The sequence below is a fragment of the Carya illinoinensis genome, chromosome 8 (assembly GCF_018687715.1).
Source record: "Carya illinoinensis cultivar Pawnee chromosome 8, C.illinoinensisPawnee_v1, whole genome shotgun sequence".
NCBI classification, from domain to species: domain Eukaryota; kingdom Viridiplantae; phylum Streptophyta; class Magnoliopsida; order Fagales; family Juglandaceae; genus Carya; species Carya illinoinensis.
This window is the reverse complement of record NC_056759.1, coordinates 36977239-37000208: the sequence shown is the minus strand read 5'-3', so window position 1 is coordinate 37000208 and position 22970 is coordinate 36977239. Positions and strand designations below refer to the sequence as shown.

General features: G+C 32.8%; 1 long non-coding RNA gene across 2 annotated transcripts; it reads left to right on the top strand.

The window, feature by feature from the left end:
* Positions 1-704: 704 nt before the first annotated feature.
* On the top strand, positions 705-5457 carry LOC122318229. Of its 2 annotated transcripts, XR_006244765.1 has the most exons (4): positions 705-1105; positions 1200-1304; positions 4816-4921; positions 5227-5457. It is a non-coding gene; the product is annotated as an uncharacterized LOC122318229 (long non-coding RNA). The 2 variants fall into 2 exon arrangements; XR_006244764.1 differs by lacking the exon at positions 5227-5457 and having other exon boundaries at positions 708-1105; positions 4816-5213.
* Positions 5458-22970: the final 17513 nt, after the last annotated feature.

Sequence of the window (22970 nt, the reverse complement as noted above, 5' to 3'; positions counted from 1 at the left end):
TTCATCACACCACATGGCGTGACCAGTTTTTGGTAGAGTCCTTATGCAAGTTAAAAGTTCTAGAGGTGAAATGCAACCATGATACATCAGTTATTCCTCCATCTAATTTACAAAAAAGATTACAAAATCTGGAGAAACTTGTTGTGAGCTGTAATTATCGGCAAGAAATATTCCCCTATGAAAAAATTATTGACCCAATAAAGAATGCCAGTACACTCCCACAACTAAAAGAACTTAAGAGTGTCTAAAGCACATATGCTAACGCAATATTTGTGAAAAGAAGACGCCCAAGAATCTTTTTGTAAAGTACTAGAAATTCAAGCAATGTAAGAATGTCACAAATTGAAAGATTTAGTGACATCCTCAATATGTTTGCAAAATTTGACAGATATTAAGATATTGAATTGTAAAAGATTGATCAATTTGATAACATACCCAACAACCAAAAGCTTGGTGCAGTCCAGAAAAATGAGTATAAGTTCATGTGAAGAAATAATAGAAATTGTGGCGGGGGAAATGATGAAGCCAAAGTGGTGATTACATTCAACAAATTGACTTCCTTAAAATTTGATTGCTTGCCAAGCTTCACAAGCTTTTGCTAGGGAAGTTATTTTATTATGTTCTCATGTTTGAAGGAAGTAATTGTTGGAGAATGCCTTGGATGAAAACTTTCTATCTCGGAGAGAAATCACATACCTATTGGAACTGTAGGGTTGTACATTTCAACCATGAACCTGACTTGGTCAGATAAAATTAATCGACCCGAAGTAAAATGGTTCGGATGCGGAAGCTTTTTTGGCCATTTTCGCATTCTTTCGGTTCGAATCGGTTAATTACCCTAACCGCAAAACTGAAGACACATTTAACCGATTATAAACGGCGCCGTTTTACCCATTCACAACGTTGTCTCGTTTGCTTGTAGACGGCTGGACGCAAATTGATTCTTCCCTCTCAGGCTCTCAGCTCAGTCCCCGACTCTCCCACTCCCAGAGTCCCAGCTCTCAGTCTCCGCCTCTCACAGTCGCATCTTACTTCTCAACTCTCAGTCCCCGACTCTCTCAGCCTCCGTCGCTCTCTCTCACTATCTCTCTCTCTCTGACCGAAGGTAAGATGGTCTGAATCGTTAGGGTTAGGTTTTATGTGGGTTTGGAAATTTCTGGGTCGGTCTTGATATCTGTGTGTTTGGCGATGTGATTCAGCTTCTGGGGTGCGTAAGGCACAGTGAAGTTGGCTGTGTAGGGCTGAGGGGAGAGAAGCTTCTTGTTCACCCCTTTTACAGGACAATTCGGCAGAATTCATTCGAGGTAATCTATATCATTTTCGGTTTGGTTTTGATAAAAATGATGGAAAGGAAAAGAAATAAAGTTGGATGTCAGAAACTTATTTTCTTTTTCAGTAAAATTTGATATGAGGGAACTGAAGCCCCATTTGTTTACAATTTTCAGCCACCGTGTTCCCCTGATGTCACCTTCTTTAAGCTTAATACCTTATGGAATTTCTTTTCTCTAGATGAATCATGCACATTTTAACCCAAAAAAATATATATATTATTGATGATATATTTTCTGGAAAGGGTTACTTGGCCAGGTTATTGTATTCTCTGGGGTTAATGGGTAATTAACCCATTAATTTGCAGAATTGTATCCCAATTGTTGGTGGCCTTAAATCATAGATGTCAGAAATGGGTCAACTTAGGAAAACATGGTTGTCAAACACCAACCCATTGTAAAGCAGTTTCAGTATTTTATTCCATTCACTCTTTTTATGCTAAAGAAGGGTTAGAAAGGCAAGCAGTTTCGTGCCAAATTTGTGACATCCTGTTTTTACGTGTATTTTCACTGAATGAGTATTTTAATTTAATTAAAATATTAGTTCTTTTATTTTAAATTATTGTATTTTAATTAGATTTATTTAGTTGTAATATTTGTTTTGTGGAGCTTTCTTAATATTAATTATCGTTTTGAGTTTAAATTGATGTGTAATTTATTTTGATTTGTTTTTGGATTTAAAATTTATTTGTTAGTTTTTATTAGTTATTTATTATATTTTAGCTTGATGTGGTGTTTAAATTATTTTATTTGATTTATAGCCTTTAAAGTCGTTTTCGTTGGATCAGTTTCTTGACTCAAGATGTGATAACTGGATCTCACTTTCTTTCTTTCCTTTTTCTTTTATCCTCTTTTTCTTTTATCCTTTTTCTTTTTCTTCTTCTTTCTTTTTCTTCTTTTTCCTCCCCTGCTTCTTCCCCCCAGCCCGTGCGACCCAGTCCCCCTCTCTCCCTCCGTTCGTTTTCTTTAGCCCACCCAGCCGCCGCCGTGCGCCGGCGTGAAGCACACCGCCCCTCCCACCTGTTTCCCCACCGGCCAGTGACCTTCCTCCTCTGTTTCCAGCCAATCTCGCGCCACCTATCTCCCCCACGCACGGCTTCAAGCCGCAACTCCATTTTTGCTCCCAAGCCACTGTGCCTCCGCCGTTCGCCGCCAACTCTTCACCATACCACCGGCGACCTCCCAGCATCCTCCACCATGAAGCCCAACCCACAACGACCACTCCTTCCCCTTAAAATAACACAAACCCGGCTTCTCTACACACACGGGTTCCTCCCCGTAGCGCCGCCGTGACCCACCACATCACCTCACCGCCATCACCATTGTCTTCCCCTCACACCGATGAGTCTTCCCTAGCCTCCCCGGGTCCAGTCGTGCCTCCACCTTCCCGCACTCTCCCTCACTCTCCCTCGGCCTCTTTTCCTCAAAGTTGGCCGATTTCCACCGCCACCCACAGCCAAACACCACCACCATTAGCTTTACCAACACCTCTAAGCCCTACCCTAGCCTTTCCTAGTCTTCGTTTGATCTCGTTCAAAAATTAGTATTTTACAACCCACGGCCACAGTGTATTTTACACTGTTATGTTACTTTTTCTCCGCCGTTTACAGCTCATTGATCCTTCGAAAATTATCATATGGCGCTGTAAGTATTTTTCAAACTCTATTTTAGATTTAAATATATTTTTTTTACTTTAACAATAAATTGTGACTGGTTGGTTATTCCGGACTGAGTCCGAGGAGTTGGAGATCGGATGGATTTGAGGATGGAGTTAGTTATGTTTGGTTGATGTTGAGATTTATTGGATATTTTGTGTCTTAATGTTTGCATTGCATAGTGCATACATGTTCGTGTTTAAAAAGGAAAATTGGGTTTTCGTGTAATTGCATGTATGTACATGTGTTGGAATTTGAAAACTGGGCTTTCAAGCGAGAAATGATTTTTGATATATGTGAACGATTGGATTGACTGGTTTGGGTCAGAGGCACGTGTAGGGATGGTGGTGAGCAGGGATAGTGGTAGAGTCCCGCCTACGGTGCACTTGGCGTAGGGTTGTTGGTAAGCAGGGACGGTGGTAGAATCCCGCCTGTGATTCCCACCTACGGTGCACGCGTAGGGATGGTGGTAGAGTCCCGCCTGCGATTCCCGCCTACAGTGCTCTGATAGTTTGGTTTTTGGGTCATTATCTGGGATAATGGCGAGGAAATATTTTGGGCCAAAATGAGATTTTTGGCGTGCGTGAAAAATGTGAATTTTTGGGACATAGGCATATGGCATCATGTTTTTGCATATTGTTGTGGCATGGATATATTTTTGTTTTGTGGCGTTTGGAATGTTACTTACCTGCAGTACCATTTTGGTACCGTAGATTTTGATGCAGATGTCGAGGAGGAGGAGGAGGCTGAGCCCGAGGAGGCGGCTCGGCCAGAGTTTTGATTTTGAGTTTTTATGCCTTGTATTTTGGTTTTAAAACGATAGTTGAGACTTGTAATATTTTATTATGTATGTTTTAAATGGGTTTGTATTAAACAAAAATTAGTTATAAGACTTTTATTATCCGCTGTGTGTTTTTAATTGTACACTTATTGCATGTACACACACTCGACACTTGGCGATTGGATGGTGACCCGTATTGTCATCATCCCGACGCTTCGATTTCCACGTGTCCGTATGTAGGAATTTGGGGGCGTCACAAAATTGGAGTTGTGTCACCCATCACGTTAACGACTAGAAATGTCTAGTTATATATATATATATATATATATATATATATATTTTCCTGGGGATTCTGCTGAAAAGTTGCAAGGTGGAAGCAATATTCTTCAGCACCGCCAGTTGAATGACGATACGTATCTATCTCATATAGTTTTTTAGTGCAGACTATATCATAAATAATAGATGAGATCGATTGCTGTTAAAGGAGAGAGAATGAATCTTTTTTTTTTTTTTTTTTTGATGAATGGGAGAGAAGAGAAAATGAATCTTACGAAATGAAAACACAAAAAGAGGAATTAACACAGTTTCTCATAACAAAAAATACAGAGACATGAAAAGTGAAAATTATGAGAAATTGCTTACAGAACGAGGCCAGGCTTAAACATAGTTTATGAAGTAAGCTTGTTGGGGATGATTCAACAATTCTGAAGCCCTAAGACTTTTTCTCCTGTCTCCAACCAGATTAGCTTTATAAAATTATTTACATTTTTCCAAGGACAAGCACCAACTCCCAGATAGCACAGAAAATTTATGTTGTAGGACTGACCTTGATTTGAACATTTACAATTGTGTATCGTAGATATGTTTTGTATGTTGTTTCGAGTTTCTGTTCTGTTTTAGATGGTTGACACCAGGGTAATTGACCTACCTTGCATGTTTCATTGGACTAATCTTGTTTCGATATATAAACACACAAGCATGTTTGTGGGCTTTGGTCATTCGACCAAACTTAGTGGAGAACTTCGAATCTAATTGATCTATTCTCTTTCAGGGGTGAGAAATCCTTCTGCAGCTGCGAATGCCGCCAACAACAGATGCTTCTGGAGGAGGGAATGGATAAATGGGAACCTAATGATGATTATGGGACCTGTTCCTGGGTAGCCATCTGAATATCCATTCTTGTTTGTTCCAACTTTCAAATAATCATAAAAGAAAATGCCCCAACTTTCATAAGAGTAGTCTTTGTATGATCAGTTCTCCATAACAAAGACAAGGACAGTTCTTAAGTTGCCTGGAAATTGAAACTGTTTTGGTGTATGGAGCCGGTGCACCTATCAGTCCTCTTATTTTTTGGCTCACTGGGAACACCTTTTTTCTAAATAGATATTTAAACGATTAATTATTCTTGAAGATTAAGAAATATTTATAATTGTTGACTTTTTATTTTTTAATTTTATTGCAGAAGTTTCGAGCATGAATATAACATTTGGAGCTCTGGGTGAAATTCTTTCGAATGTGCAAACTTTGTATCAATTTATTTTGTAATTTTCTCTTGTGCAATTATTTTGCCTCTGTTTAGAAGATGAACATATTATTCATTCCCCCCTTTTTTATATCTCGAACTGGAGGTAGCCAGGCCTTGTATCTCATTAGAATGAAAGTTTTTCACATATTTGGGAAGTTCAACCATTCATTACATGATCACCTAGTCATGGAATATTAAGTGCAGGGGCGAAACCATAAGTCCCCCCTCATTTTCAGAATTGGATAAAAATTAAACTTTGAAAGGCTTTTTTATAAGGTAGATTAGATAAAAAGTTAGTATTTGTTTAGGTGAGCTTGAGTCAAAGTGGCTTTCAACTAATGAAAAGAAAAAACTGCTTGAGCCTAGTTAATCATTTGAACAACAATGCTAGAAATAATTCTAATACAATACGATATTTCCGTACTGGAGGACTCTATCTAAATTGACTAGATGTGTCTTACCTTTTTATTTTTTCAAAAACAATTATACAGAATTTGCATTTCTAGAAATCATTTTCCCTCCTTAATAGGTTCAGAGTGAATATGTGAGAAATCCAATAGGTTCAGAGTGAATATGTGAGAAATCTTATTTAGCATTATGAGAATGCTTATCAACGAGATATATTCCTTATTGTTGAGATACAAAATACCCCATTGAGATATATTTTAATAAAATATAATTACTAAAAATATCTATATTGTGAATATATATATATATATAGCTTGCATAGAACTTTCGTGATTCTTACAACATGTTTGTCGTTTGATATTTGTAAAATATCAGCACTGCAACTCTTTTTGAGTGTAGAGAAGAATAGTGACCAGAATGTAAGGTATTTTGCAAGAGTTACACTACACAACCACCCACTGTTCACTCAACCTCCGCACTCCAGCCTACGTGGTTTTTTTTTTTTTTTAATTAAAACGCGAGTTTTGATCAGAACATTTCAATTTCTCCCCCCCTCCCCCGGTTCGTCTTCACTTTCTTCAGAACTCTTCCCTGCGTTCTCTCCTCCACGCCCCCAGCTCGTGTCCTTTGCCGGCCTGACCCTCTCCCTGCCCCGGCATCACTAGGGAACTGTGTGGGTTCATCACTCCGTCACGGTGGAACAAAAGTTCCCCTCTGGGTGCACCATTTCTGTACGGGTTCTCCAGCCTCACGGTTTCGGCACGATTTCAGTCCCCGCCCCAGCATCACTACTAAATTTATGCCATTCTCAGATGAGAATATACCCAAACTCAGCAACCATTAAAAGACAAAACATAGATCTAACAAACACGAAACTAAGGAAGGAAAGAGATATTTTGGAAGGTAGAGATTAAAAAGAAAAAGAAAAATAAAGTGCCTTCGGGGATGGCGAGAAGAGGCTGAAGGAAGTGAGTCAGATGGGTGGGTCTTGGAATCCGTCGAGGATGATTTCTTCTAGGGTTCAGAATTGAAGGGGTTGAGAGAAATGGGCCTTCGTTCAAGGGAGAGAGACGTGAAGGGCGATGGGTGAGAGAGAAGAGTCTCACAGTAATGGTAGAGGGTAGCTGCATTTAGGGGAGATGAAGAAGGAGAAGAGTCTGAGGTGAGGGCGTCGGATTGAGGGGTGACGGAGAAGAGAGAGTGCGTAGGGAGCAGAGTAAAGGGCAACCCAATTTATTTTTATAATAAACCGTGACGTGGAAGGAGTGTGGCGTCGTTAGGTAAACCGGAGATTGAGTAGCTTTTGTCATTTTGCAAAAAGAAATTGCTTCTCTCACATAATGTGATCACCAATGGCGGCCACTAACTGTAAGTTTTTATTTTTTATTTTTTTTATTTTATAGTTAAGTAAATATTTTTTTAATGAATTTCTGAATTTTATTTTTTTAAACATATATATATGAAAAGAAAAATAAAATAGAAATAAAAACTTGTTGCCTATTCTGAAAGTGTTTCTGTGGCCTCCCTGTGTGAGAGTAGAGCACTGTCTTTCACAAAATTTGGACAATTGAAACAAGAAAGAAGATTGATTATTTTAACTAATTTGTAAGATATACCGGCGTATTAATCCATATTTTGGTTGTTATTTTTTTATATATATTTTTTTAATTAAGAATTAAGATAAAGTGGTTGTAATACAATAATTTATTGTAATTTTTAATCATAGGTTAATAGTTTATATATCAGATTATGTAAAAACTGTTTCAAACGTGAGAGTCAAATTTTTTGTTTTCAGATTTTTCGTTTTATATTATATTAATTTATTTTGAAACTATTGTTAAAGACTCGCATCCTATTAAATCTAATATTTTTTAACTACTTAATTTATCTGTAAAAGTTTGTTTAAATAAAAAACATTTTGTCAAATAACACACAACGATGGACAACTACGTACGGATTGTGACAGTGAAAAATTAAATCAAAACTGCTTTTTCAGTTTGTCGTGATGCTTTTTCCTGAGTCTTTCATATTTTCGACTTTGCTGCCGCTCTATTATTAATTCGACTGATGGTGACGCTGTGCAGACTAGGATGCTATCTTTCGTGGCTCGTATCATTTCTAGTCTGTGGTGCTCATGGCGACTTCTTTATTTTTTCAAGGACCTGTACTAATAATATGTTTTGTAAGGACCAGTCCTAATAATGTATTTAACATTTTGAAATTCTTTAAAATTATGTTTGGTTTTATCTCAATTCATTTTAAACTAATTAATAAATAAATTTACTATTTCTTTAATTTTATCTAAAATAAATAAATATATCTCAACTTATTTATATATTTTAATATAAAAAATTAAAAACATCTCAATTTATTACTATAAATTACATTTTTTACTGTAATTTCAGCACCAAAATCATTACAATTGCTTTCTCAATTGGCTTTCTCAATGCACTAAAATAAGCTTTATAGTGAACGGTAAAGACTATATGTAAAATTGTTCTGTGACGTAGCGACGTCCTTTGTCAGATAACACGCATGGACCTCACGTACGGATTGTGACAGTGAAAAGTCTAATCAAAACACAATAAATTTGGTGGGCCCTTATAAATATCATTTCTGAGCTGTGATGCTTTGTTTCAGCTTTTTTGTGTTTTTTCTCCTCCATTATGATTCATGTCAGTTATATTTTTGGCTTTGCCGCTCTATTATTAATTCGACTGATAGTGACGCTGTGCGGACTAGGGATACTGAATCATGCTCTGTTAAAAATAAATAAAAATTATACTAAATAAGCAATTTGGGTGTTATCGACACTTTTTTATAAATAAAAACTTTATACTCATTTTAATCTACAAATAAAATAAAATTAAAAATTATATTTTAATTTTATAATATTTATATTTATTTTTTTATAATTTTTATAATTTGATAAAATATCTTAATAGAACTATTTTATTATTTTTTTTAATTTTTTCCTATATTTTACAAAAAAAAATACTTCAGAACCCGATAATAGATCTCGAGTATTTGTCTAATCGATTTTTTTTATTATTTAATGATTAAATAAATATTTTTTATTGATATTATAAATTTTTTAAAAAAATTTAAGATTAGTTTAAAAATATTTAAAAAATAATAAATTATTTTATCGGAATCAAATTGGTACGAATCTGTGGCTCTACAGCTACTCAACTCTATGAAGCGATATAATAGACAGTACAATCATTTATCATCTGTTATGACTCATGATACATCTTTTTCAGCTTTTGCTTTGGCCTTTTTCCTGCTTGTACAGCTACTCAACTTTATGAAGTGATATAATCGACAGTACAATCATTTATCATCTGTCATGACTCATGATACATCTTTTTCAGCTTTTGCTTTATCCTTTTTCCTGCAGGATCACATCGATCGGTCAGTCGTCTTCTATTTCAATATAAGATTATAAAAAAAAATTATAAATTTGATATTCTCTTTACAATTTATAATATCTATATATATCACTCTTGCTTCTTTTTTTTTTTTTAAATGACGGTATTTTTAAAACTCAAAAAATAAGAGATGTTTAATTTTTATAAAGTTGAATTTATTTTTAAATTATATAATTATGTTAATTGATTAAATTTAATATTTTTTACATTATGCAAGAATAATGTAGTAAATTAATAATAAAGAAAGTATAAAATTATATCTACCTTGTTATGGAATGACAAATAAAGTGTCATGAAACCCACCAAATAAGTCATAAGTTTTACATAAAAAATACTTGAAATCATGCGACCCACCTAACAAATTAAGTGCGTAATTCTTCTCTAGAACCAACAATAAACCTCTGTTAATTTATGATTGAACTGGAGAGAAAAAAATATTCAAGCTAGGAGATAAGAGATAAGCCAGAAATAACGGATAAAGGGGGAGATAATAAGAGAGCTTGTCAGATAAAAAACATGAAAGGATGGGATGGGATGGAAAAACGCAGAAAGGACGATAAGACACACAAAGCCGAGGTCTCATTACAATCGAGGCGCACGTTAAAGTACTCACAATAGTCCTTTCATCTTATCCTTTAAAATATATTATTAAAATTTATTTTTTTTTATTTTATATACTGACTTTTACAATATTTCAATCATCAACTTATTTATTTTTTTTATATCATTTAAATATTATATTTTATAATATTTTTTATTCATTTTCAATATTTTCTGTACCTATCAATAATATCCTTATCTCCTTTAATATTTACAATATATTCCATCTTCTTCCCTGCTTCTATCTCTTCGAAAACCAAAAATCACAGAGAATCTGAAACTTGTGACTTTACCTACCTCCAATCTATCAAAATTGCCTTCAAATCCATACCCAACCCCACCACTGTCCCTTCCTCAAATCCATGGCACTATTCTCGTCATACCCATCACCCCCTTTGTTTCCAACCAAAGCAAACCCCACCCTCATCTCACACTCCAAAACCCACAAATACAATCCCGCCAAATTAAACCAGTTTCACTGCAAACCCATTTCTAGCAACCCTTCAGCTTCACAAACCCTTTATTTTGAGCCTCATAAGATGAATTTTGGATGAGATCATGGAAGATTGCCCAGAAGCTAGAACGGTGAATGCTAGAATTTACGAGAACGGGGAGGGAAGATGACGCCAATCACACGATGGTTCTTTCGTGAAATAAGATGAATTTTAAATGCAGAGAAAAAGAGAAACCGTGGGAAGTCGAGGAGCTATGGAAGCGATGGAGTCGAGGAGCGTTGGATGCCTCTGGTTCTGTCTTTCGCGCCATGCAAAGAGAAACCGTGGTAATGATAAACGAGGGAGAGGGGTCTGAAATGAAATAAAGGAAATTTGATTAAATGGAGAAAATCAACGCACAGAGGAAAGAGAAATGAATTTAAAAAGTTTACATTTCTGAACAGTTTCATGTAGACGTAGAGGGAACACTGTAGTTGAATGTAAAATATTTGTAAAATACAAGATCCAAGGAGAAGAGAAGAGAGAATGAAAGCTTTGAATGAATGTTGTATGCTCTTGGTGTTGTAAATGTAAAGTTCTCAAATGATCTATTTATAGGCATATGAGACTTCATATTCAAATTTAAAAAGATTCACATGTCAAAGACAACATCATTCACTTTTTCAAAAAATTCAAATAAAAGGTTCTTCTTTTTCAATTGTCAAAGACAACATCATTCACTTTTTCAAAAAAATCAAACCTAATCTTTTACTTTTGGCATATGACAAAATGAGCATACTTTCATTTTCAAAAAATTCAAACCTAATCTTTTACTTTTTGTATAAGTCTAAAAAAGCATCAATCACTTTTGAAAATATTCAAATAAAACATGCACATGTGAAAGATGACAATCAATCATCTTTAATATTTTCAAAGTTCAACCCTTTAATCAAGGCATGCACATGCAAAAGATGACAATCAATCATCTTTAATATTTTCAAAGTTCAACCCTTTAATCAAGGCATGCACATGCAAAAGATGACAATCAATCATCTTTCAAAATTTTCAAATTTAATTTTAAAAAATATTCATGCACATGTGGAAAATGTATTTTAATGCTTTATGATAAAATATTAATTTTGAGTATTAATCCTAATTTCGAATTTTGAAGAGATTTACAACATTACTCTATAATTTTAATGTGAACTTGTTCCCTTCTTGCTCATGCTTGTTTCCTTGATGTGCTTGAGTCCATTGTGTAGACAACTTGAGCTTGAGACTTCTTTATTCTTTGAATTCATTTGTTATCATCAAAATCCATGTGTAAATATATAATTACACAAAACTTGAAATCTTGGGTTCAACAATCTCCCCCTTTTTGATGATGACAAATACTTGATAGAACCTGAAACCTGAATTAATACTTAAGCTCCCCCTGAAAATGTGCGTTAGTTTTTCAAGCAAAAATATAAATATAATTCTAAATATATATAATAAGTTTAGCAATTCAAACGATGTTAATGTTCTAGTCTAAAACTTCTCCCCCTTTTGGCATCATTAAAAAGGATCGGCAGCAAATAAATGGACTAAAGAAAACGATGCGTTTAATAGTCACTGTAGATAGTTGAAAAATGGAGCCGTCCGTGACCCGACAAGTGCTGCAAAGCCTCGAGGCCTAACTCTATGAATTTAATACGGCTGAAGATTTAAACAATCGCCTGATGTTGTTAACAAACGGGATTGAAGGCTCCGAGTTTCTATAAAAAATGATCATTTTCATCTATCGGATGCCAAAAAAATAATCGCTTCTTGACCTGAGTTCTGTTTTTCCACAACGATAAAATGGCTGAGCAATTCTCTTCCACTAATGTTCCAGACTTGAATCAGGAACCCTTGACGCATCAATCATCAATCTTCTCTCCTGAGGCCGTCAATACCATGATAGGAGCAGTGAACCGTTTTTCTAGTAAGGCTGATTCTGAGATTATTGCAGAATCAAGAATGCTCAGTAATCAATATGCTGCCTCTGTTACGATCATGTCTCGAAGGTTAATGGCGAGGGTGAGTGAGATTGATCATCTTAACATGCAAATATCTGAGTTACGACAGAAGCTTGCTAATAAGGATAGTGAGAATAAAAGGCTAAAGCAAGAAAACCAAGAGTTGAAAAAATTTGCAGATTGGTATGCTCATGATCTGCAACCACGAATAGAGGAGCTGGAACGAGAAAGGGTTCAGATACAAGGTCAACATCGGCAGATAACAGCAGAGGTTCATCGTTTACTAGAAAAATAGGGACAATCTACTGTTAATCTCGCTGGCTTAGTAAGAAAACTTTTGACAATGTGTGTCCAGCATATCTTGTATTTCTTTTGACTAAATAAGATTTGAAGAGAAAATAGTTTGTCTTATTCTTTATGCTATCTCTATAAAATCAGTCCTGAAGTTCATCTAATCCGCATCAAGTTTTCATCTCATCTCTATAACTCATCTGCATTCCTTCAGCATTCTCGTTTTAAGCCTTCTATTCTTTTCTCAATGGCTCATTCTTCTAACATTTCTCTAGATCCATCCATGAGACATTCTGCATCTCAACCTCCTGTTCTTTCTGCAGCTACCATTGGTGCCATGTTGCAGCAAGAAAATAATAATCTGACTAATAAGTCAGATTCTGATGCTATTTATGACTTGGTGAGTCTTGGGACTTGCTACTCTTCCTCTATTGTGGCTTTTTCTCAGCGGCTACAAGCCAAAAATCACGAAGTTGAAAAGCTCAAAGAACAAATTGTTGTACTTCAACAAATTGTTCAAGAGTCTCACACAAGGGAAGGAATCATTCGGCAGAAGAATAAACAGTTGAAATCTTTATTAGATTCTTCATTCCGCTTGCCGGTTCCCATGATTAAGAATGACATGATATTGTATGAAGAAAATGAGCGTCTCAAACATGAGGCTAAGAATCTCAAATTTATGTAAAAGTATTAAAAAAAATCTATCTCTATTTTTATTGACTCTGGTCTATCTTTTAAGAGATATTCATAGCATGCATCATACCTATTTCTCTTCTGATCATACATAATCTATCTTCTGGTAAAGGTTTTGTGAAAATATCTGCTAACTGATCGTGTGTGTTTGTGAACTCTAACATTATATCACCTTTTTGCACATGATCTCGAAGAAAATGATACCTTATTTCAATATGCTTAGTTCTAGAATGTTGTATTGGGTTCTTTGAAAGATTTATAGCACTTGTATTATCACATTTGATTGGAATGTGATTATACATGAGTTTAAAATCTTCAAGTTGTTGTTTCATGTAGAGAACTTGAGCACAACAACTACCCGCAGCAACATATTCTGCCTCAGCAGTAGATAGTGCAACAGAATTTTGTTTTTTACTAAACCAGGAAACTAATGCATGACCTAAGAAATGGCATGCTCCACTAGTGCTTTTTCAATCTATTTTACAGCCAGCATAATCTGCATCTGTGTAGCTGATTAGATCGAAAGATGTGTGCTTAGGGTACCAAAAGATGTGTGCTTAATTGTACCACTAAGATATCTAAGAATGCGCTTAACTGCAATTAAATGTGATTCTTTTGGAGATGATTGAAAGCGTGCACATAAGCACACACTAAACATAATATCTGGTCTACTGGCTGTTAAATATAATAAGCTACCAATCATACCTCGATATATCTTCGAGTCAACTGGCTTACCGGATTCATCTTTATCAAGTTTAGTTGATGGGCTCATTGGTGTTCCAATTTCCTTAGCATTTTCCATCCCAAACTTTTTCAGTAATTCCTTAATATATTTTGATTGATTGATGAATGTCCCACTTTTTGCTTGCTTAATTTGTAATCCAAGAATGAATGTAAGTTCTCCCATCATGCTCATCTCAAATTCTTCCTGCATAGTCTTAGCAAAAACTTAACACATATTTTCATTAGTAGCACCGAATATTATATCATCAACATAAATCTGAATCAAAAGAATATCATCATTTTCATATTTAATGAAAAGAGTTGTGTCGATTTTTCCTCTTGAAAAACCTTTTTCAATCAAGAAACCACTGAGTCTCTCGTACCAAGCTCTAGGAGCTTGTTTAAGTCCATATAATGCTTTTGTGAGTTTGAAAACATGATTTGGGGAAATATGATTTTCAAAACCTGGAGGTTGCTCAACATATACCTCTTCATTTATAAAACCATTTAAGAAGGCACTTTTAACATCCATTTGAAAAAGTTTGAAATCTTTATAACAAGCATATGCAAGTAGCATTCGAATAGCTTCTAATCTTGTGACAGGTGCATATGTCTCATCATAATCGATTCCTTCTTCTTGATTAAAACCTTGGGCTACAAGTCGAGCCTTATTTCTAGTAATGACTCCGGACTCATCTTTCTTGTTTCTAAAAACCCATTTTGTTCCAATAATAGTATGATTTTTGGGTCTAGAAACAAGTGTCCAAACATCATTTATTTCAAATTGATTCAACTCTTCTTGCATAGCTAGAATCCAAGATTCATCAAGAAGTGCGTCATCAATATTTTTGGGTTCAATTTGAGATAGAAAAGCAGTATGATTGCAAATATTTCTAAGAGATGATCGAGTACTTACACCTTGTGAAGGTTCTCCCAAAATTTGTTCCACTGGATGATCTTTCACAAATTTCCACTGTTTGGTTGCATCTTGTATTAAATTTTGATGATCTTTCCTGATGGCTCCATGTTGAACTTCCTCTATTGTTTTCTCTTTGTTGAGATTGAGACTTTCTGTATTATTTATACCTCCTATTTCTTCATCAATAGATTTCTTGGAGAGTGGAGAATTAGATTCATCAAATACTACATGCATAGATTCTTGTACAGTCAAAGTCTTTTTATTGAATACTCTATAAGCTTTACTATTAGTAGAATACCCGAGAAAGATACCTTCATCAGATTTTGCATCAAACTTGCCTAAATTATCCCTGTCATTCAAAATAAAACATTTGCATCCAAATACATGAAAGTAACCAATGTTGGGCTTTTTCTCATTCCAAAGCTCATAGGGGGTTTTATCTAACTTAGACCTTAGCATAACTCTATTTATAACATAACATGCAGTACTTACCGCTTCGGCCCAAAAATAACTAGGCAAGTTGTTCTCATTGAGCATTGTTTTTGCCATCTCTTGAAGAGATCTATTTTTCCTCTCTACTACCCCATTTTGTTGAGGAGTTCGAGGAGCAGAAAAATTATGAATAAAACCGTTTTCATCACAAAATGTTTCAATATTTTTATTAACAAACTCTTTTCCCCTATCACTTCGGATACTTGAAATAGTATAGCCCTTTTCATTTTGAATTCTCTTGCATAACTTGGTAAAGGCATTATGTGCCTCATATTTATGAGCAAGAAAGATGACCCAAGTATATCTAGAGAAATCATCAACAATAACAAATGCATAATATTTTCCTCCTAGACTTGCAACTCTATTTGGTCCAAAAAGATCCATGTGTATCAGTTGCAATGGTCTAGTAGTGGAAATATGTTTCTTAGTTTTAAAAGAAGTTTTTGTTTGTTTACCAAATTGACATGCATCACAAATTTTGTCTTTAAGAAAATATGTTTTTGGTAAACCTCTCACAAGATCATTTTTTGAAAGTTTGGAAATAAGTTCCATGTTGGCATGACCTAATCTTCTATGCCATAACCAACTAGTTTCATTTTGATCTGACAAGCAAATAGCATCTTGTGAGGTAATTTCTTCAAAATCAATTGTATAAACATTATTGTTTCTAAAAGCAATAAAACAAATATTACAATCATGATCATTCAAAATAATGCATTTATCCATTTTAAAAGTAACTGTAAATCCTTTATCACATAATTGACTTATGCTCAAAAGATTATGTTTTAAACCTTCAACAAGTAGAACATCTTCAATTATGAGAGAAGATTAATTACCAATTTTACCTATTCCCACGATCTTCCCTTTCGAGTTGTCTCCAAATGTCACGTGTCCTTCTTCTTTAGATCTAAGATCAAAGAACTTAGTCTTGTCTCCCGTCATGTGTCTTGAACATCCACTATCTAAAAACCACTTATTTTTGCTTGTGGATGACTTCATGCATACCTATAAAAACAATTAAAATGATTTTTCTTGGTACCCAAGTTCTTTGGGTCCTTTATTTATTAGTATTAGAAGAAACAAGATTTTTAGGTACCCATATGGCCCTAATAGTCATTGTATGATTTCTTCTAATAGGACAAGTATGATAATTATGACCATTTCTATTACAAAAATTACAAATAGCATGTGACATATATGAAAAACTTGAATGATTATAATAATATCCTTTTTTGACAAAATTATTTTTATGAAAAAAATTTTGAATATTAGTCTTTGAGGTAGAATGATTATCAAAGAAATTTTTATAAGGTTTGTATTTTTGTTTTGGCATATATCCCAAACCTGCCTTGTCAAAAACACATCTTTGACTACCAAGAAGTTTTTCAAAATTTCTTTTTCCATTCGTAAAGTTTTCCACAATATTTTCTAAATCGGTTTTCTTCTTATTCAATTCAAGATTTTCATCTTTCAAAATGGTACTTTCTTTTCTTAAAATTTCAATTTCGTTTGTTAAAGAAGAATTTTTCTTTTTTAAAGCAGTATACTTGATACCCAATTTTTCAAATTCCTCATATACTTCTTCTAAAACATTTTGCAATTCTTCATATGAAGGATTTTCAATATTATCAAGATTTGTTACCTCAATGTCATCTTTAGCCATAAGACAAAGATTTGCTGATTCTTCATTGCTTGCTTCACTATCTGAGCTACTTGAATCATCATCCCATGTAGCTTTCATTGCTTTCTTGCCCTTGTTTCGATCTTTCTTTAGCAGAGGACAATTGCATTTATAACAAATTAAAGTGTCGTTTTTACCTGAATCTTTCTTGGAAAACTTTTTGAAAGATTTCCTCGGAGGAGTTCTATTTTTCTTCAAGAACCTCTGAATTCTTCTTGTTATCATCGCAACTTCTTCATCTTTATCGTCATTTTCCTCATCTTCATCACTTTCACTTTCATGAGGAACAGCTTTAAGTGCTAAGCTCTTCTTTGGCTTTCCTTCTTCTTCTCCTCTTTTCAATGTGTACTCATGGGTGATAAGTGACCCGATGAGTTCATTGACTTCGAGCTTCTTGAGGTCTCTAGCTTCAAAAATCGCTGTAACTTTTGATTCCCAACGTTTTGGTAAAGAGTTGAGAATTTTTCTTACTATCTCCACCTTGGAATAAACTTTGCCAAGAGCTGTCAAGCTGTTTATGATGTTAGTAAAACGAGTGTGCATACTAGAAATAGATTCATCATCATTCATCTTAAACATTTCATATTCATGAGTAAGAATATAAATTTTTGATTCCTTGACTTGCGAAGTTCCTTCATAAGTTACTTCCAAGTTATCCCAAATTTCCTTTGCCGTAGCGCAATTCATTATTCTATTAAACTCATTTCCATTAAGAGCATTATATAATAAATTCATAGCAGTTAAATTTAAAGTATAAAGTCTATCGTCTTCACGATCAAACTCTTCTTCTTCCTTTTTGACCTTTACTCCACCGACCACTTTTGTTGGAATATAAGGTCCATTTACAATACATTTCCATATTTCTCTACCTTGAGCTTGAAGAAATATTCTCATTCTAACTTTCTAGAATGAGTAATTATCTCCACAAAAGAGTGGAGGCCGACTACTAGATTGACCTTCACCAAATGAAGCTGCAATGTTAGCCATAAGATCTTAACTCAAAAGATAGTTAATCTTATAATAGAGCTCTTAGCTCTGATACCAATTGTTGCCCAGATGACTAACACAAGAGGGGGGGTGAATTGAGTTGTATTAAAAAAAATAACAATTATAAATCAAATATATAATATAAAATATAAAGAAAATATGAAATAACAATAAATATAAAGAGTAAGGGTAAGAGAGAAGCAAACTCAGTATGTTAACGAGGTTCGGCCCCACTGCCTACGTCCTCGCCTCAAGCTACCCCTTGAGGATTCCCAAATTCACTATTCAACCTCCTTCAGGTGGAGATAGAAACCTATTACACCTTTGAACAACACCGCTACAAAGGATCCGTGTAGAACACCCTCTACACTTGCAATCACCTTACACGTGGTGATTCAACTATTCCCCGTGTAGAATACTTTCTATACACACAAGGGTTATACACACCCTTTTTCTGATACAAAAGCTGATAGTGGGTAGGTTATCAGAAAACACTCCTCAATGAGTGAAATAAGAACAATACAGCGCAAACTATATCTATCAAAATGAACAAGGATTAAGGCTCAATGTTTAGAGAAGAGAGAATGAAAGCTTTGAATGAATGTTGTATGCTCTTGGTGTTGTAAATGTAAAGCTCTCAAATGATCTATTTATAGGCATATGAGACTTCATATTCAAATTTAAAAAGATTCACATGTCAAAGACAACATCATTCACTTTTTCAAAAAATTCAAATAAAAGGTTCTTCTTTTTCAATTGTCAAAGACAACATCATTCACTTTTTCAAAAAAAATCAAACCTAATCTTTTACTTTTGGCATATGACAAAATGAGCATACTTTCATTTTCAAAAAATTCAAACCTAATCTTTTACTTTTTGTATAAGTCTAAAAAAGCATCAATCACTTTTGAAAATATTCAAATAAAACATGCACATGTGAAAGATGACAATCAATCATCTTTAATATTTTCAAAGTTCAACCCTTTAATCAAGGCATGCACATGCAAAAGATGACAATCAATCATCTTTAATATTTTCAAAGTTCAACCCTTTAATCAAGGCATGCACATGCAAAAGATGACAATCAATCATCTTTCAAAATTTTCAAATTTAATTTTAAAAAATATTCATGCACATGTGGAAAATGTATTTTAATGCTTTATGATAAAATATTAATTTTGAGCATTAATCCTAATTTCGAATTTTGAAGAGATTTACAACATTACTCTATAATTTTAATGTGAACTTGTTCCCTTCTTGCTCATGCTTGTTTCCTTGATGTGCTTGAGTCCATTGTGTAGACAACTTGAGCTTGAGACTTCTTTATTCTTTGAATTCATTTGTTATCATCAAAATCCATGTGTAAATATATAATTACACAAAACTTGAAATCTTGGGTTCAACAATATCCATCCAATTACGTAAAAGAATATCTAAAATACAATTTGTTAAAAAAATCTAAAATACAATTTAACCCACTATATGTAGTAAGTACTGTTTATCTTGTAAATATTTTTTATTATTTATATTTCGTTTACTATGTTATTTTCTTTTACTTTGATTTTCACTATGTATTTTCTTTCTTCTAACAAATATATTGGAAATATTTTTTATCGAATTCTTTCATATTATTTTTATTTGGCTTATATGTTTTTATTTTGTGAGTATAGAATTGAATTATATTAAATTGTATATAAAAATATATTGGAAATATAGAAAAATCTATGGATTTTGTAAATTTATTGGTAGAAAGCAAATATTTACATAAAATAACATAATTATATAAATAATATGAAAAAAATAGATAAATTGATGTATGATATATTATAAAAGTCATTATGTAAAATAAAAAAGTGAGGTTTAATTATATATTTAAAATGATAAGATAAAGAAACCAATTTAAATGCTCTTACTACCTTCTTGGAAGAACATAATTTTCCTCCTACTATATATTTTCTTCAACCAATAAAATTACGAAAGTCCATTAAACACATGAAAAGCACATATTTTTTGATAGTCAAAGTTAAAATTTACATGTGCTCCTTAATTAAAAAAAATGTAAAAATAAATAAATAAATAAATAAGCCGTGTGTGTTTCTAGTTACATGCTAGAAGACACATAATCATTTTGTTTATATTAATTCGAATAAGTTTTCCTCGATCCAGTTTGGAAGAAAATCTTATCCTATTTAAATTAAAATCTCATAATCAGTTCATATGAATAATCGTTATTAAAAACTAAAATAAAAGAATAGTTAAATGGATCAAGAAGAGAATAGAGATGTGAATACTTCGTTCAAGGTAGTAACATTTGTCAAATAACATGACACGCACAACGATCCCACCAATGGACACGAATGTCTTGTGATAGTGAAAAATCTAATCAAAACGCACTTAGTTTTGGGATTGCGGTTAAAAAATATAATTTATAACTTAGTGCATGGACACCAACGATTTGTGATAGTGAAATATCAAATCAAAAATTTGATGGGTCCTTATCATTTATCCTCTTTCATGCTTTTTTTGAGCTTTTTTTTCTTTTCTATGTCTTACTTTTTTTATATTGGTTGTAAGTTTTTGTTTTTTCCTCCGTTAAGCTCGGTTTGCATTCCTCAACCGACTTATTTCATTATTAGAATTTTTATATGAAATATAATAAAAAATTTAAAATTTTACAATAAAAAATAATATTTTTTTTTCATTCCATCTCATTTAATTTCAACTTACTATTCAAACTCTATAATAAATGTGAAGAGATATATGTGTAGATCTAGATCCTACAAGATTACACTTTGGTCCTTATCCATGTCCAAATTAAAATTAACGCAATACTTTTGGTGGGTCTCATGATGTATTTATTGTTGTCATTTATTTACTCATTTTTCCGCCAATCTTTATTGATTGGCTGTAAGTATGTGCTAATATTTTTTCAGAGATTCTCAATCCATCCCTTTCTGGACAGCATTATTGTCACCTTTGGTTTACTATTCTTGGGTCTATCTCGTTTTATCGAATTTCATAATTTGTTCATCTGATAATTTTTAATATCACAATTTAACCAAATCTTTTAATCTCCCTTTATGACTCAAGATATATGCATTTATTTTTATCATTTAGTTAATGATTTTTCTGCTCATCTTTATTGATTAGCTATAAGTACATGCTTTTTCCTCATAGCTTCTCGATGCACCCTTTTTCGGACACCATTATTGTCATCTTTAACTTAGTGACCTTGTATCTATTTTGTTTGATCGAATTAATTTGTTCTACGGACAATTTTTAATACCACAATTTAACCAAATCCTTTAATCTCCCTTGGTTTTTTATTCGTCATTTGATTTGATCGGACTATATTTTTTTGTTGTCACAATGCTTTTTATCCATAACGAATTGACCATCTACCTAATTTGGATAGCCAAGAATTGTAGACAAATAAGTTAATATTTATGTTCAATTTGTCAAAATGGATTGCATAATTATTTATTAATTAAATTATTTAGAGAGTTGATCTGGCACATTTATAATAGCGGCATATTCTCGTATACAAATGGTAAGGATGTTGTTTTGCAAATATGTATATTTTTTTAGCGATTTTTAACATTCCCAACTTTTGGCACATGCAAGATTTTTTTTGCCTTAACCCAACCTAACTTTATTTGTGCATACGTAGGTCCTACCTATAAAATTTTTTAGTCATTTTTCCAAACTCTAAATGTGCATATGGAGGACCTACCTACAAAATTTCATATTGATTGTGATTCATGTGCAAATATGAACACACTGGGATTGGATCTCATGACACATTTATTTTTGTCATTTGCTTATATTATGTCATCCTATTTTTTTGACTGGGTTCGCAAGTATTTTCTTCCTCCGATATTTTGGATCCATCCTCTTTACGGATGGGTATTATTGTCATATTTGATTTTGGTCGGGCTAACCAAAATCAAGAATTCGGCTAATCAAAACAAAAAATCTTATTTTATTTTATTTTAATTTATTATTATAATTTTTTTAAATGTTTATATAAAATATAAGAAATAATTTAATTTTTTCAAATCTTAATATAAAATTAATATTAAAATATTATAATATAATAATATTTTATTTATTTCTATTCAAAATATCTCATCTCATATCATAAACGAAAACTTACTATTATTGTGCCTATTCATCGACTTTCATAATTTATTTCACCGACGATTTATAATACCATACTTTTATCCCGATCACCCTTGGCTTTTTAATTGTTGGTTGATTTGATGGGGCTACACTGTTGTTGTCACAACGCTTGTCATGATTTTTTTTTTATTATTATTAGGATAGCCAAGACTTGTAGAGAAATTTTTCCTTACTAATTTAAGAATATTTTCCCAACCCGCGGGTTTAGAGGAATATCCTATTTAAAATAAAATACTAAAGAAGATAGATGGAGTTTGTATGGTAAGATAAAAATTAAAATTTAACTAAAATATTATTAAAATATTATTTTTTAATATTATTATTTTAAATTGAAAAAATTGAATAATTTATTATATTTTATATGAAAATTTCATAAAGTTATAATAAGAAAAAATTTAGTTACAAATACAACTGCGCACTAATATGTGTATTAATTTAATGTAATTGATCAAAAAATATATTTTTTGAAAAATAGTGCTAATTTAAATTTTGAATATAAAGGAATTAGTATTTGTATACATATTAATACCCGACTTTACTTATACATAGTAAAACTCTTATAATAACGAGATAAAATGAAATGAAACATTAGTGTATTTAGATAATGATGTGATTTTAAATAATTTATAAATAATAATGAGAAATTGTAAAAAAGTAATGATAAAACATTAAATAGTAATAAATAATAGTTAAAAATAAGTAAAATCTAATAATAAAATATAATAAAATCACTCCACTATCCAAACCCAACCAATCTTAAATGGAGTAGAGGAGAATGGTGAATAGAATGAAAGGTATTTTGCAAAATTTGGACAATTGAAATAAGAAGATTGATTATTT